Here is a 16271-nt window from a genome sequence, read left to right as displayed (position 1 = left end):
TACTTATGTATAGGTAGGTATGTCCTAGATATGACAATCAATCCAAATGAGATATCTGTCTCTGTCTACTCAATTTGTTCTAAATAATTTTTTAATGATTCACACACATACCAGTCTATATATATTTTTGTGTACGATTGTGGCTTTGACTTACCAACAACACCTACTACAGTTTGTGTGTTGTATAACAGACGCAAATATTCTTTCAAATCGGTAAGCGAAAGCTTGAAAGCGACGACTCATTGTATATGTCGTTAAGAACTAAGAATAAGAATTAAAGAATACCTGCCTAAGTTATCCAAATCTGTATTGTTTAAATTAAAGATTGCTCGTTCATTAAATCAATAATTGTAATTTTTGTGGTAAACAATGATGATCGACAAACATTTTGTTGATGAGCTTTCCCTTCTTTGATGCGAAATTGCGAAACTTTAGGAAAACGAAATTAATCAATCCATAGATAGTTGATTTTATTTGTTGGACATTGCTGATTGTTTTTGCATTCGTGCTTGTTGTTCTCAGTCTTTTGAAGGTTTGATTGTAACTTTAACGAAAAATGCTCTCTTCTCCATCCTTCTTTTATACCACTATCCCAAAAAAAAAGCAAATTATTCCTCAATCCCTTTCTCGTCGTTCCATACAAAATTTATAATTAAATTTTCTTAATTTTTTTTATGGAATTTCATCGTAAGTAACAATGTCGGAATGATTCACGAACAAAAAATATGTTTATTATCTTTAACACCGAAATGCGATAAAATTCGAAATGATTTTATAACCAATTCTAAAAATTCGTATGCACTATCTACAAAAAAAAAAAATCATTCAGAGTTGTATGATAAGACTTTGTGGAATAAAGTTTTGTATTTTGTATCCACTTCCGCATTATTACCTACACATAAATTTGTCTGACATTGATGACTTTATCTACGGTTTGGTTCTTATATACATTGGTGTGTAGGTATTATAAAATTTCATTTTTTAAGAACTTCACTACTTTTATTTGTAAACTAGTAGATTTTTGTTAAGTTTCTTACTCACTTATTCGATTATGTGATGCACTAAACTATATTTTTAGCATAAACTTAGCACATCATCTGCTTTTCAAAAACGCCCATTTTTGGGGCTCTCGTCTCAACTATCTACAATCTAGATCCTACATGTATCTGATCTTGCATGTGTAGAAAATATACCAACATTTATCCCCGAGATATAAAATATGTACACATATTTTTTTTTTAATTCTAACATAATATTCTAACTCACCCAAATTTGGTATTCAAGTTGACGTTATATAGAGCATTTATTTTGAAAGATTTCGGCTACACAGGGAATTATTTGTAGGTGATGATGACATTACTTATCGTTATGTGTGTTGATAATAATAAACAAAAATGATCATTTCATTAATAGAACAATTAGTAACAGCTAAACGTTTATAATTAATACCAAAAAAAAGTAATCAATTTGACATCAACACTTTTAAGCATTAAATGAAAAGCACACAAAATGGAAGAAAAAGGCCGGGAAAACACTATGAAAAACCACCTCTCAACGCAACTATGACGAACGTATCGACTATTTGATTATCTTTATTAAACTAAAATTTTTGTCCAGTAGTTTGTTTTTTGTGACTGCTACAAATGTTTTTATTAATTATTTTTTTTTTTTGTCTATCATTAACTGGCTAAAGTTGGTTAAACGTGCAAAGGTTATGATTATTTTTGGGAATCTTAGCTTTTAGTTAAGCAACGATATAAATTGCAATTCATGGTTCTTATTTCATACAGGGTAGTTCGTTTCACTTACCTACATTTTAGGACTTTTAGTTTAAGAAGAGTTGAGGAATGTTTAAAAATTAAAAACCATTACAAGAGTGTTTAAAACTGAGAAATAAGAAAATAAAAAAGAATGTTTAAGATATGTGTATAATTTCTAAGGACCCATACGACAAGCTTGGTTCAGTTTTTTTCAGTTAACTAACTCATCGATTTGTGCAAACTTACTGTGATTCATCTCTGAATCAAGGCGAATGAGCCTTTAACTAAGGTTTAACCTGAGTCATACCGCCGATTTTAATAAAAGATAAAAGTTACTGAAGCTCAATTTAACTACATCAAAAATCAGTCCAGTGCTAATGGGCTACAAATTGTTATAAATGAACATTCAGACAACCTAAGAACAAACGGAATAAGGAATAACGGAAATCACTTTGTGGCCGTCTTAATAAATTTTTTTCAAACCAAATTTAAACTTGCCCAGAGCAATTGAGATTGCATTCTTAGTTCTGCCTTATGTGGCTAAAGTTCACACAATTTTTCAATCCTTACCGTTTCTTATCTCAACTCTATCAACTCTAATAGTCATGACTAGTGATAAACATTTATTTTTTCAAAATTCATCAACACCACCTAAGTTACCCAATCATCGGCAATCAATTGCAAGAGATATAGAAATAAAAACTAATAGTAATCATGACTCAAGAACTATTTCGGAATTAATCTACTAGTGATGGGAATTAATCGAATGATTTTAAACTGTGTTTAGAATTAAACGACATTAACTATCGAATTAATTAATTAATTTAGTTTGGAAACTAAACGAATAGGTAATTATAATGAAGTAAACGGTCCCAGTCCCAGAATAAGAAAAGAGAAATTCAATTGCTAGGAAATATTAACTACATACTGTGCTTGAAAATGCTCCTTTATATCCGACAGGCGTAAATAGAGTGTGCTGAACGTAATGGCGTTTTTAGTTTTTTTTTTGGTTTTGGTATTTTGAAATTCTCAAGCCAGAAATTAACTGTAAGCACCACCATATACCCTATTTGCTATTAATCTTTTAGATCAAAAATATGATCAAAAAAATTTGGTATTGGTTGGTATTTATTGGTTTAATGTTGGCGGCGTTTATAGGTAAAAAATAGCGTTATTTTTTTGAAACATTAGATATAAAAGTGAAATAACCCGAATGAAAATGTTAAACTATTTATAAATTAAAATTTTATGGAAAACTGATCAAATATGAGTTTATTTTTTATAAAAAAAGAGCTTTCTTGCCAAGAGAATATTTTAAAGTATCAAAACAATAATTTTGTTAATGGAATATCTTCTACGATCTTTTGGCTTAACATAGAAATCCTTCTTAAGTAAGCCAACCTAGAATTAGAAAGAAATCCAGTTTTCCTGTGTGATAATTCTTCGGTCGTGAATAGCAATGTTTTATCTCAAAATAGTGTTTCATTCATGGTACGTTATTGGAATTATTAAAAATCATGGCATTGTTTATTCAGTTAAAATTCCAAATAAAAAAGTGATAAGAATCACCCTGTATAACTCAATTATTTATAAAAGTTTGATAAATTATGTCTAAGATAAGAAACTTTCAGACTCAACAGATATGTAAGCATTTCAATTGATAGAAACCTTTTCTTGATAAGATAACATAATTTTAAGACTTAGCAGCCAGTAACTAGTTGAGTGCAATGGAATTTCGATGAAGCTATGAAAATCTCTCATTAATATCGGTCCCTCTTATACCTAGAAAGCAAATATTTTCGAGATTAATTTTTATAGATTGGCGCCAAAGTTGACTAAAAATTAAGTAAAACAATGCTTGCTCGAAACGTGGAACATGGAGTTTTATGTTCGACAATTTTTGTGTGTTTTTTTTTTTTTTAATGATATTTTTCTTGGTTCCAAGATTTCGGAGACGTTCCACAGTGTGTCGTCCCCTTATGATAAATCACTTTTTTTTTGTTAAAAATTAATATTTTTGCTATTAAAATATAATTTAGAAGTGTCAACTCATATGAAAACATATTTATCTTAGAAAATAACCCAGGTTATGTATTCAAAATAAGCTCCGAAACATGAGTACCTCGGAAATCGAAAATATTTTGAGGAATTTATGGGAATCTTTGAGAGTGTATATTTCACGTTTGGTAATTGTTTGAAAAATTTTGTTAATGTTATTTTGTTTATTTGAGTGTTGTTGTAAAACGTATTTAAAAAAAAAACATATAAAATCATATCGATAATTTTTTTATATTATTTTTCCTTAGGCCTATACTTAATATTGGCAAAGTTTGGTCTGCTTCTGTTCGCGATTACCAGAGATATTCACATTTATGTGCTACGAGTCAAGTACTCAAAATAATTCATTTTTTGAGAAACATCTTCAAGGTTATCACAAAAATGAAAAAATCGATGTTTTTAATAATTTTTAGCCATACACAAGTAACAAAAAGCTGTTTATGTAATTAAAAATATTTTAAATATTGTTTTCAACGAGAAAAAAATTACATTTTTCTGCATACTAAATTTTTAATATAATTACTTGACCCGGCCACGCTCCACTGTGTATTATAGCGTATTTACCAACCTCATCGATATAAGAATTTACGAAAATGCAAATAAAACGTTATTTCAAAATTTGAAAGCGATTGACAAAAAACTATTCGAGATTTGCTATGAAACGCAAATAAACATACGATTTTTTTGTATAGAGAAGATAAACAAAACAAGTTGACTTCAACTTAAGATTTCTCAAAGTAGAAAAAAGATATTGAAAAGATTTAAACGGGCTTTAAAAGAAAACATTTAGTTCTTTTAGAAACTGTCACAAATTTATTTAAAATAAATCACCACGTTCAAGAACATAACCTCAAAAACTGTTAAAAAACGACATTTCAGATTTTCTAACGGGAATATTTCAAAAACGTGATATGATAGAATTTTTCTGACTTCGGATTCGAGTTCAGCACACCAAAAACCTTACGAAAAGTATATTTTTTTATACATATAAAAAAAAAATTAATTTTGCTCACAAGTGGCTTCTTCAATAAATGTTAATTTCATAAATTATACTAAAAAAAAAAGTAATAGGTTGTTTAATTTGTTAATTTGTAATTTTTTTTCTATTCCTGCCATAAAAACACAAAAAAAGATATTAAAACTCCAAAAACTTAGCTGCAAGTATTTATGATAAACTTTTGTATGGGCTCGACACACTGTGCGTTCTGTCGATCAGAATTTGTTAAATGCACGTATTTTAATTGAAATAATAAGATCTTAAATCGATCTTAATAAGATCTTAAATAAGATAAAAATCTTAAACTCGAGTTTTTCTGAAAAGAAGAATTAACAGTGGCTATGAATACGCCCCAAACAATTTAATTTTGGTTTATTCAACATCTAAAACCTCAGCCGACTCGGGCTGCATGTAACCCTTCAAAACAACAAATAGCTAAGTGCAGCGAAAAACTAGCCAAAACAAAGAAGTTTTAACTCTTTCTACTCGAAAGACGAAATGTCTGCAAGTCTGCTTTATAAAAGCTTCAATCAAGGATTACATGTTACTAATCAACAGTCAACACGTTGACTCTCTGACGTAAAAATGACGTCAAATCTTTCAATAAAGTGTCCTGAAGTGTGATCGTTCGCCAAAATTGCTGTTGACGGTTACGATGACACTCGCGCTAACACACAGTTTTTGGTGACGTGAAAGAGTCAACGCGTGGACCGATTTCGTTGACCATGCAATCCTGGCTTTACTATTGAAAATCTGCTTTATGGACCCGAGTGCAATCCTGAGCCTCAAGTGAAATGAAAGCCATATTTTTGTTGCAAAAAAAAATGCTCCAACACACTTTAAAAGTTCGCAAAGGGGGATTATGTTTTGGGTGCTAGCTAGATTTCACAACTTTTCCCATTAACATAGAACAAAATTCAAAGACAAAATAATAATTATAAAAAAACTGTGCTGGGAGTTAAGAAGTTCCAAGGTCTCATTTCAGCTTGTTGTTCTTTTTGCTGACATCAATGATGTGCGTTGAAAATATTTTAAGCTTTTTTTTCGGAAGTTAAAAATATTTTTTTTATTATTCAGTGGGATACTTTTATTAGCGCGAATTACCAGCATAAATTGAAACTACATGCGTTAGACAGAGTATGTATGGAGATTTTTTATATTTTTTTTTAATTGTTGTCGTATGCTTTCGCGAAATAGAGCAATTAACAGAGAAATAAACACAAGCCAATGCACCATAAAACTCATGTGAATTCTTTTGGCGCCTGGGGTTGTTAGATTTTAAATACTGACTTTTTGTTCCAAAACCATGACCGATTGATCATTATTTTCACATGTATGTTTTTTTTTTTTGTAACTCAAATTGTTACCAAAGAACTTGGCGAATATATTACTATAATAACTACCTTAAAAGTTCACTTACCTCTTTGAGTGGGATCAAATGTGAAGAACAATAAAATTGTAATTATTTTTAAATGAGTATTTAAATTAATTGACCGCACATGTTTTAAACATTGAGCTGGACGTAAAAAAAAGATCCAAAATAGTTTTAAAGTTATTTTATTTTTATATTTTTTTATTCTATACAAGATTTGAATGACGTTTACTACAGTACGCATTTTGAAGATTTTATTTTCATAGACGTAGTTTCTATTCTTTCTAATCGGAAAGTTAATTTTATGATATATGTAATACATCATTCCATTTATGATATAAGTTAGGAATGAATGGCTTGTAAAAATGGTTATTATTTAACTTTTTATGATTTGTGATTATCGAAATTAAACGAAGTCTTATAAAATAAAAAATAAATAATGTTTTATAGAGTGCAAACATTTTGTAATTTGTATTGTTGGATTAATGAGTTTCTGATTTTTCACATGAAATTTTTTTTTAATTAGAAACATTAAATTTCTCTCTATAAAACCCTAGTTTTTTTTTTCAATAATTACGCTGTTTTCAACTTTATGAACCATAGATTTGTTTTCAAAAATTATGAAGGAGTTATAAGAACTTGCAACAAGTCAAAAACAGTGTGTTGAATTTTCTTTACAAACTTAGGCCCAATTTATTCACTCTCCATTATTTTTAAAAGCTCCATTAAAAATTATAAAACTGTCAAATCGCATACAAATTTTAAAATTTCCCTTTTTTAATGGCGATTTTAAATTTAATGGAGTGTGAATAAATTGGACCTTAGGCCCAATTTATTGACTCTCCATTAAACTTAAATCGCCATTAAAAAAGGGAATTTTAAAATTAAAAACCAATTTCGTTTAATTCAGTCTCTTTTAAGGATGTTTTTGATGTTTGGCATCATTAACTAATTGAGAATTAAATTTAAAAGTAGTTTTAGTTAAAACACCAAATTCGACCTTTTAAGAGGGATTTTTAGAGCTAATGGAGGTTTTAAACAGAATTTCTATTTATTCACTCTCCATTAGTGTCAAATGTCATTTCATTTATTTTTTTTATTTGAATTATTATTTTATTTGAAAAATGTCAAATGAGCTAAAGAATTATTAAAAAAACATCACAATTATGAAAAAAGTCCAGACTAGAATTTTTTGTAGGTATACACACATGCATTTGTACCATAAAAAAGAACAAAATTCAAAGAAATTAATGCATTTCTTGTCTACTTCGCACAGATAATACTAGATCTACTAGATTATATTCTCCACTTCAAAACTAATCATTTTTGAGATGCTGCATAATACATACATAACATACATAACATTGCAATTGAAGCCATGAGAAGAAGAGATATAAAGCTTACTTCTAAACCAATGACACGAGATGAATACCGATAACACTTAAATTTAAGTTGTTATTTGACAATGATGGAAAAAATTAAAAATTTCACTTAACTCTTTCTTCTTCTCATGGTTTCAATTGTAGGTTGTAGCATTCTTTGGTTACCACTGGTATATCGTTAATCTCTTGCATTTTCTGGCGTTTTCAGCTGCAAAATACTTAGGGTCATAGTTTTTTTGTTTTTCTTCCAATTCAAATCTATTTGATTTCACAAAATTGTAGCTTTTGACAGATTATTTTTCAAACAAAATAAAAAATCCCTAGGATATTTTTAACAGAGTTTTAAATTTAAAGTTTCCATTAAAAGTAAGGACTTTAACTAAAGAAGAGTGAATTAAATGAATTTTTAATGATGTATACTTAAAGGCGACAATAGTTTAACGAGGCCGTTAACTAAAGCGATAAATTTCAAAATTTAATGGAGGCTCAATAAATTGGCCCTTAGTTAGATATTTCATATTTTTTAACACATCTGAAAAAACTTATAAGATGACTAAATTTTCAAATTAAATGATTTTTGTTGTTTCAATTAAATAATAATATTTCTATTTTAGGAATTCTTCAAATTAACCCTTCCCCTTAACACTGTGTTCTGTTTTTAAAAAAATTTACTTTGCATACATTTTCGAAAGTTTGAAACGTCCTTTTCAAGACTTTGAATTTTGAATGTTTAAATATAAATAAAATTAAAATTTAAACAGCAATTTTATTTAGAGAAGAACGTAGACACGTTCGAAACGTCGACGAAGAACTTCAGATTCAATACAGACCAAAAGCCAGCTTAGGCTTTAATATTTTTAGAAAAAGGTCTAGAAGTTAGAAATTATAGTTAATCCTTTCTTAAGGTCAATTGTTAGATAAGGATAAACAAATAATTTCTTAAATTTTTAAGTCAGTTAAATACTAGGTTGAAAATGTCACCGAAGTTCTCAAACAAGCTTTTCCGAACTTATAACTGTAATTTCATAGTTTTCACAGGCTTGCTGAAAAAAGGCCAAAATTCCTCAAGAAGAAATCTAAACCACCACTGAATGGTTGGAATACATATTGATATAAAAATGTGTTTATGTATATCTTAATAATTCAAATTCTTATGAATTTATCGGGATCGGGTCAAAATTCTGGCTTCAAAATTCTGTTTTTTAAAATTCTGCTTTTTTTATTCTGCCTTTCAAAATTCTGCTTTTTAAAATTCTGCTTTTCAAAATTCTGCCAGCATATTTTTTAAACAAAAAAATTCTGCTAATTCTGTTTTTTTTTTCATAGCAACTTAACTACTTTTCTAACTGTTTATTGTGTAACTGTCCCAAACATTTGTTATAATGCATCGACTGACGTTCTTATAATTCACATCTATAAACCGTTGAAAACTATTAGAAACTAAAAAGAAATATACATATCAACAAAATATTCCTTTCTTAATCAATTTTTCGATAAATTAATAAGATTCTAATTATTTTTCGAAATTATTTAACATTTAAAATCTTTTCTTAATATTTTTTCATTTATTGGTTTATCAAACAAACAATGTGATTTATCAATTAAACAATGAACATAAAAATAACTGACAAAGTGAGTAAGTAATCAAATAAGCAGCGAGGAGATAATTTTAGAAAATTCTGCAAAAAATTAAAAAATGGTTTGGAAAATGTTTGAAAGCGCTCGTTTTTAAACATTTTCCAAACCATTTTTAATTGTTTGCAGAAAAAAGCGCGCGTTTTTAAACATTTTCCAAACCATTTTTTAATTTTTTGCAGAATTTTGTAAAACAGAATAATGAAAAGCAGAATTTTGAAAAGCAGAATTTTGAAAAACAGAATTTTGAATAGCAGAATTTTGTAAAGCAGAATTTTGAAAAAAGAATTTTGACCCAGGCAGAATTTTGACCCCAACCCGAATTTATTATTATCATATTTCTTGTAGAAGATAATTTTGTAAAAAAACAAAGTAACTTGTCTTATCACAAATGTGTAAATTGTTAAAGAGCTACCTTATCACAAAAGCTTCGCGGCACTATGAAAACATTGTATTCTATTTATTGGTCTAATTAAATGATATTCGGCTACATGTACTTACACCACAAGCTTCTCACAAATGTCACTTAATTTTCAGATTTTAAACTAAAAGTTTGAATATTTATCACAATCAAACACAAAATGACTTAAACTGTTGTTTTTTTTCCGAAATCCTATAAGTCAAATTCAAAGTTTTGATCTTCCGCAATATATTCCAATTAAAGATCAAATTAATAATTTCTACTCAATTTCGGACCCAAACCACGTAAGAGAATAGCACTTTATGTGAAGTAACGTCTAAATAGGTCAGCGATAGATTCAATACTTGATAAAATAAAAATTAAAATCTGCCATTTATTCAACAAAAGTTAAGTGAATTCATCAGCTTTTAGATATCAGGTGTGTGTTGGCTGTTGCTTCGGGCAAGCCAGTGACCAGAGCCATGCAGCGGAAAGTCTCACGATCACATCACCGCATATGCACACATTTTTACAGAAAGCAAACATTTTAAAGTTAAGCTTTGGATGTGACATTGCTATTTAAAGTGCGCAGCATTAAGCTCCGTATGAATTGAATTTCTCACCCAGAGCCCCGGGGAACATCATTATAGCTTTGAGTTAGGTACTAAAAGAAATTTACGGATGTGAAATAGGTAGATACTATTTGAAAATGTATCCTAATAACTACAACACTTTGTTTTTAATAATCACTCGGTCAACAAGTTTGACAAAACTTTTTATTCGAAAGTAAATATGTAAGTTTAACTATTATTTTATTTACTTAAAGTACTTAGGCGTGAATTTCGAGGAAGATGCACTTCAAAGATGCAGCGTTGACGCAAGGCAAAAAAGTTCATTTGACATGTTTTCAAGTAATTGTTATTAAATGAAGAATTTATTTATTGACAAATCGTTTTTACATTATTATATTATTTTTGTATTGAAAATGCGCAAACGAGAATGATATTTGCTATGATGAAGAATAAGCCTTTTCGTCATTAGACTGCAATTTTATGAATACGTTTTAAATCAATTAGCAATCGCCAATTAAACAATTATATACTGCGTGAAATAATTGCTATAAATCAATCAGATATCAGAGGTCACATGATTAGACGGCTCGGTTTTTAACCTGGAAGAGATTCTGATTTTAAACATCAGTGAAAAGATTTTAAACTAGAAGAAGATAAAGGTTAAAGGTTTTGATTTGTGTATTTTTTATAATCATGCGTCATTAAATGATATCAGCTCAAAATTATGTTAACATTGGAAGAATCGAAAAAATTTTGGATTGAATGAAAAAATATAACTTGATTACGTTAAGTTTTTAAAAAAAAAAAAACTAAACTAATTAAAAAACTAACGTTTTTTCCACGTTGATTTTGAAATGTTCATCTTCAATGTGGTTTTCATTGATTTTACGTTGTTTTATTGTGGCTTTTCCTCATAGTCTAAGATCCGGCCATAGGACGACCTACCCTCATCGTTATACCAGTTGAGAGTTATATTTTCTGAAAGCTAGTGTCTTAGGAAATAAATTGCACATGGGTTGCCAAGCGATATCCTGTCAAGGCATAGGGTTGCCAGGCCTTAAAGTTCATTTTTGCAAATTTTTGAAAATGCAACCCTGCTTAAATGGCAAGCCTAAGAGTTATAAAAAAAATATAATGTCATAGGAAATTTAATTTAAAAATTTTAATTTTCAGGATTTTTTAAAATTTGAAGTTTGAGTAGGGTAAACAAAGGTAAATTTAGAAAAAGGGCAAAAATCTATTATCTAAACAAAACGTGATAAAAATAAAATTGAAATTGGAATCGATAGATATTATAAATATATGAAAGCCACACATACAAATAAAAAATGTAAAAAATCTACAACGCGAGATATAGTCTTTTTAGAGTCATGATACTCCAATTCGATATTTGAGAAATAATTCACCAAAAATCAGAATGAAAGATTTTTTAAATAATTTTTATGTGATAAGTTAAGAAAAATAAAATAACTTGACACGTGTCTGTCAAATTTTTAATTTAACTTACCGTTTTTGCGAGGGGATTTTTTGAAAAGGTGCTTATTTTCATATTTCAACATATTAAAGGAAAAAATCCCGTCATGGGACGACCTATCCACCTCATTATACCAGTTGAAAGCTATATTTTCCTAAAAGTAGTGTCTAAAGAAACAGATTGCACATGGGTTGCCTGGCGACATCCTGTCAAGGCATAGGGTTGCCACGCTTTAAAGTTCATATTTTGAGTTTTTTTGACAACGCCACCCTGCTTATATGGTAAGTGTTAGAGGTGTAAAAAAAATTTATGTCAGAGAAAATTAAATTTAAAAATTTGAATATTCAGGATTTTTAGAAATTTGACATTTAAGAAGGGGAAACTGAGGTAAATTTAAAGAAAGGTCAAAAAGCTATTTCCTTAACAAAGAGTGGTAGAAAAAAGATTGATACTGGAATCGATAGATATTGTTAAATTATATAAGTCACACATACAAACCAAAAATGTAAAAAATCTGCTACTCGATATATTTACGTTTAAAAGTCAAAACCGTGAAATTTGATGTTTGAGAAATAATTCACCAAAAATCAGCACGAAAGGTATTTGAAATAATGTTTATGTTATTAGAGAGCATAAATAAAAAAACTTGACACGTATCTGCCAAATTTTTGATTTGACTTAGTTTTTGGTTCCTGTGTATTTTTGAAGAATAACACCGAAACAGTGAATTGAATTGTAAAAATCTGTAATTCTTCAAAAATACACAGGAACCAAAAACTAAGTCAAATCAAATATTTGGCAGATACGTGTCAAGTTATTTTATTTATGCTCTCTAATAACATAAACATTATTTCAAATACCTTTCGTGCAGATTTTTGGTGAATTATTTCTCAAATATCGAATTGGAGTATCATGACATTAAAAAGACTATATCTCGAGTTGTAGATTTTTTACATTTTTTTTGTTGTATGTGTGGCTTTTATATTTTTATAATATCTATCGAATCCAATTTCAATTTTATTTCTATCACGTTTTGTTTAGAAAATAGATTTTTGCATTTTTTCTAAATTCGCCTTTGTTTACCCTACTCAAACTTCAAATTTTAAAAAATCCTGAAAATTAAAATTTTCAAATTAAATTTCCTGTGACATAATATTTTTTTTACAACTCTTTGGCTTTGGGTATAAGCAGGGTGGCGTATTCAAAAATAATGAAAAATAAACTTTAAGGCCTGGCAACCCTATGCCTTGACAGGATATCGCTAGGCAACCCATGTGCAAACTGTTTCTTTAGACACTACCCTTAGGAAAATATAGCTTTCAACTGGTATAATGAGGTGGATAGGTCGTCCCATGACGGGATTTTTTCCTTTAATATGTTGAAATACGAAAATAAGCACCTTTTCAAAAAATCCCCTCGCAAAAACGGTAAGTTAAATTGAAAATTTGACAGGCACGTGTCAAGTTATTTTATTTTTCTTAACTTATCACATAAAAATTATTTAAAAAATCTTTCATTCTGATTTTTGGTGAATTATTTCTCAAATATCGAATTGGAGTATCATGACTCTAAAAAGACTATATCTCGCGTTGTAGATTTTTTACATTTTTTATTTGTATGTGTGGCTTTCATATATTTATAATATCTATCGATTACAATTTCAATTTTATTTCTATCACGTTTTGTTTAGAAAATAGATTTTTGCTCTTTTTCTAAATTTACCTTTGTTTACCCTACTCAAACTTCAAATTTTAAAAAATCCTGAAAATTAAAATTTTTAAATTAAATTTCCTATGACATTATATTTTTTTTATAACTCTTAGGCTTGCCATATAAGCAGAGTCGCATTTTCAAAAATTTGCAAAAATGAACTTTAAGGCCTGGCAACCCTATGCCTTGACAGGATATCGCCAGGCAACCCATGTGCAATTTATTACCTTAGACACTAGCTTTCAGAAAATATAACTCTCAACTGGTATAACGATGAGGGTAGGTCGTCCTATGGCGGGATCTCCTACTATCAGTGTATTAAAAATTAAAGAAATAGAAACGGGAAAAAAGAACAATTAGAAAGAAAAATTAACCTAAGATTACTTCCGTCTTAAATCGTCACAAATCTTCTTAATTTTTTAGACTGTGCTTATTTAAAATAAATCCACTTAATTTGAGCGGAAAATCTTCTTATTTTTATGTGGAGACATTTTAATAAATAAAAAAAATGAAAACAGACAGCCACCAAGGATCGATTCTTCAACTCTTAGGCTAGTAGGCAGGTGCTTTACCATCAGGCTACATCACAGTTGAAAATTGGTATGATATATACGTATGCACGTAACATTAAGACGGAATCTTTTCATTTTTAATCTTTTTTTTAGATGAAAATTCTTTTTAAAATGAATTAAAATGAAGTTCAACATAAATTTAACAGAATTTAAACGGATTCCACTTATTTTAAGAGATAGTCCTATTGTTTTAAGAGTGTAGGATAAAGGTTAAAAGTGGGAATCATTTTATTTCAGGGTGTCCATTTTTTCCCCATGTAGGGTAGTGCCAAACAGAAACGAATCTACAAAAAGCTATAAATAGTGTTCATGAACGAACAAATGCATGGCGAATAATTCTTAAACCTTTCTGACCCAGCATTACTCTCATGTAACATATTTTAAAAAATTCGTAAAAAATATTTCATTAAATAATTTTTTAGGTTTCGATGGCTTATTTAAAAGATAATAATGCCTAGATACTGGATTATTACAAAAAGTTAGTCAAATATCATACTTATAATTTTTCTTTTACCCAAATTTTTTTTTTTATACAGGGTGTCCAAAAGTCAACGTCTAAATGAAAACGGTAGATAGGTTAGGTGGTGACTGTTAACAGAAAAAAAATAGTAAAAAAAATCGCAGCCATATATTTTGGGAGTTATGGACATTCGAAAAATGGTCACCCTGTGACGGTCTTTCATGTGCCGTGACTACACTGAAAATAATAAATTTCGTAAAATTACGAAAATAGTTTCATACACTACATTTTCGTTGGCCCAACGAAACTTTCGTTGGCTCAACGAAAATATGTAATTTTTCGTAATATGAAAACCTTCATCAATTAATGAAAACGTTTCATACACTTTTTCTCCGTTTTTAGTGCCAAAAAATCCAATTCAATGAAAAGATTCATCAATTAACGAAAAATTTCATACTCATTTTAAAGAACAAAAATACGATTTTTTTCCTTACTTAATCAAAGTTTTAATTAAGTAACGAAAAAATTCATTAACTTATGAAATTCAACATTAACTAACGAAAATCTTCATAAGCTTATGAAAATTCTTCATATACTAATGAAATATTACATTGGCTTATGAAAAAATACATCAGTTAACGAAAAAAATCGTTGCCTTGGGTGCATTTCTGTTTTAATGGTTAAAAATTGAATCTTGCTGGATATAGTTCACATTAGGTTTTTGTTTAAAAATCTATGTAAGTTGAGCTGAATATAAAAAATATTTGCGTATTGACAAGGTGTCTCACGGATAAGTCAACTAATGAGTCCAAGTGAGCTCCACCGGGTCGAAACGCCATTTTTTTGTTTGGACTGTATTAAATTAATAATAATTTAATAAGTCCAATAAATATTTATACTATAATCTACTAAAAAAACAAAATTAATACAACGAAAAGTTTCGTTAGCTAACGAATATTTTTTTCGTAATTTAATTAAAATATTCATTAAATTTACGAAAAAATTCGTTAGCTAACGAAAGTTCTTTCATAAATTAATCAAAAAATACATTGACTAACGAAAAATATGACCGTGGTTAATTAAATTTTACGTTAATCAATGAAAAAGTTTCGTAAAGTGATGTAAAAATTCATTAATTCGCGATCAAAAATGTTTATGAAAAATTTCATTAAAATACGACAGTTTTCGTTAGTTGATGAAGTTCTTCGTTAACGTATGAAAGCCATTTCGTTGAGCCAATTAAATTTTTCATCGGCTGAAAATTAATTAAATTTTCGTTGGCTCAACGAATTTTTTCGTTGTATTTACGTAAGGATTTGGTTCAGTGTACAAATCTTAAGTTTTCTCAATTTTTTCTTTGATACGGAACCTTGAATAATCCTGTTAACAAGTGCATTACAAAATTGTAACTCAGCTGCATTAGTTTTAAAGCAAATTTCACTTTTTTGCCCAACTAAGTTAACACAAATTTTACATGACCCTAATTCAATAACCCGTAGTGTAAAAATAATGCACTACGACATCTCGGCAAGTTACCTCAAAAGTTTGTGGGTTCAATTCTCTTTTCAAAATGGTATAGCATTGTTGAACATATTCCATAAGTAACGGAAATAAAAATATTTTTCTTAAGAAATCCGACTTTTTTTATTAGGTAATTTTTCCATATTATTTAATTTTTGTACCCTTTCAGAACTGTATTTGATTTTTTTAAAGTAGTAAAGTGGTGTGGGTTTAGCTCAAGATGAATATATAAAGACTTCTATTGAATTGGTAACCCTTTTGTATGGCATTGTGTGTCATCGTGTCTGATTTTCGACCTCAATTTTGTACAAATCCTTAACTTGGTCTATAGGTAGTACCTGTATCTCAGGTACAAATT

General features: G+C 28.8%; 1 protein-coding gene across 10 annotated transcripts in view; it reads right to left on the bottom strand.

The window, feature by feature from the left end:
- Positions 1-16271, bottom strand: part of LOC129907616 (putative fatty acyl-CoA reductase CG5065) — a 64488-nt gene that overhangs the window by 15024 nt on the left and 33193 nt on the right. Inside the window, exon 1 of one of the 10 annotated variants that reach the window (XM_055983906.1) lies at positions 9706-9967. The exons of 8 other annotated variants lie outside the window; for them this stretch is intronic. The gene's annotated coding sequence lies outside the window, so the exon portion shown is untranslated. Of the gene's footprint in view, positions 1-1266; positions 1744-9705; positions 9968-16271 lie in introns of those variants that run through there. One more of the 10 variants, XM_055983907.1, reaches the window with a different exon arrangement.

The sequence above is a fragment of the Episyrphus balteatus genome, chromosome 1 (assembly GCF_945859705.1).
Source record: "Episyrphus balteatus chromosome 1, idEpiBalt1.1, whole genome shotgun sequence".
Classification (NCBI taxonomy): domain Eukaryota; kingdom Metazoa; phylum Arthropoda; class Insecta; order Diptera; family Syrphidae; genus Episyrphus; species Episyrphus balteatus.
Note: the sequence above shows the minus strand (reverse complement) of the source record. Positions and strands in the feature narration are given on the sequence as shown.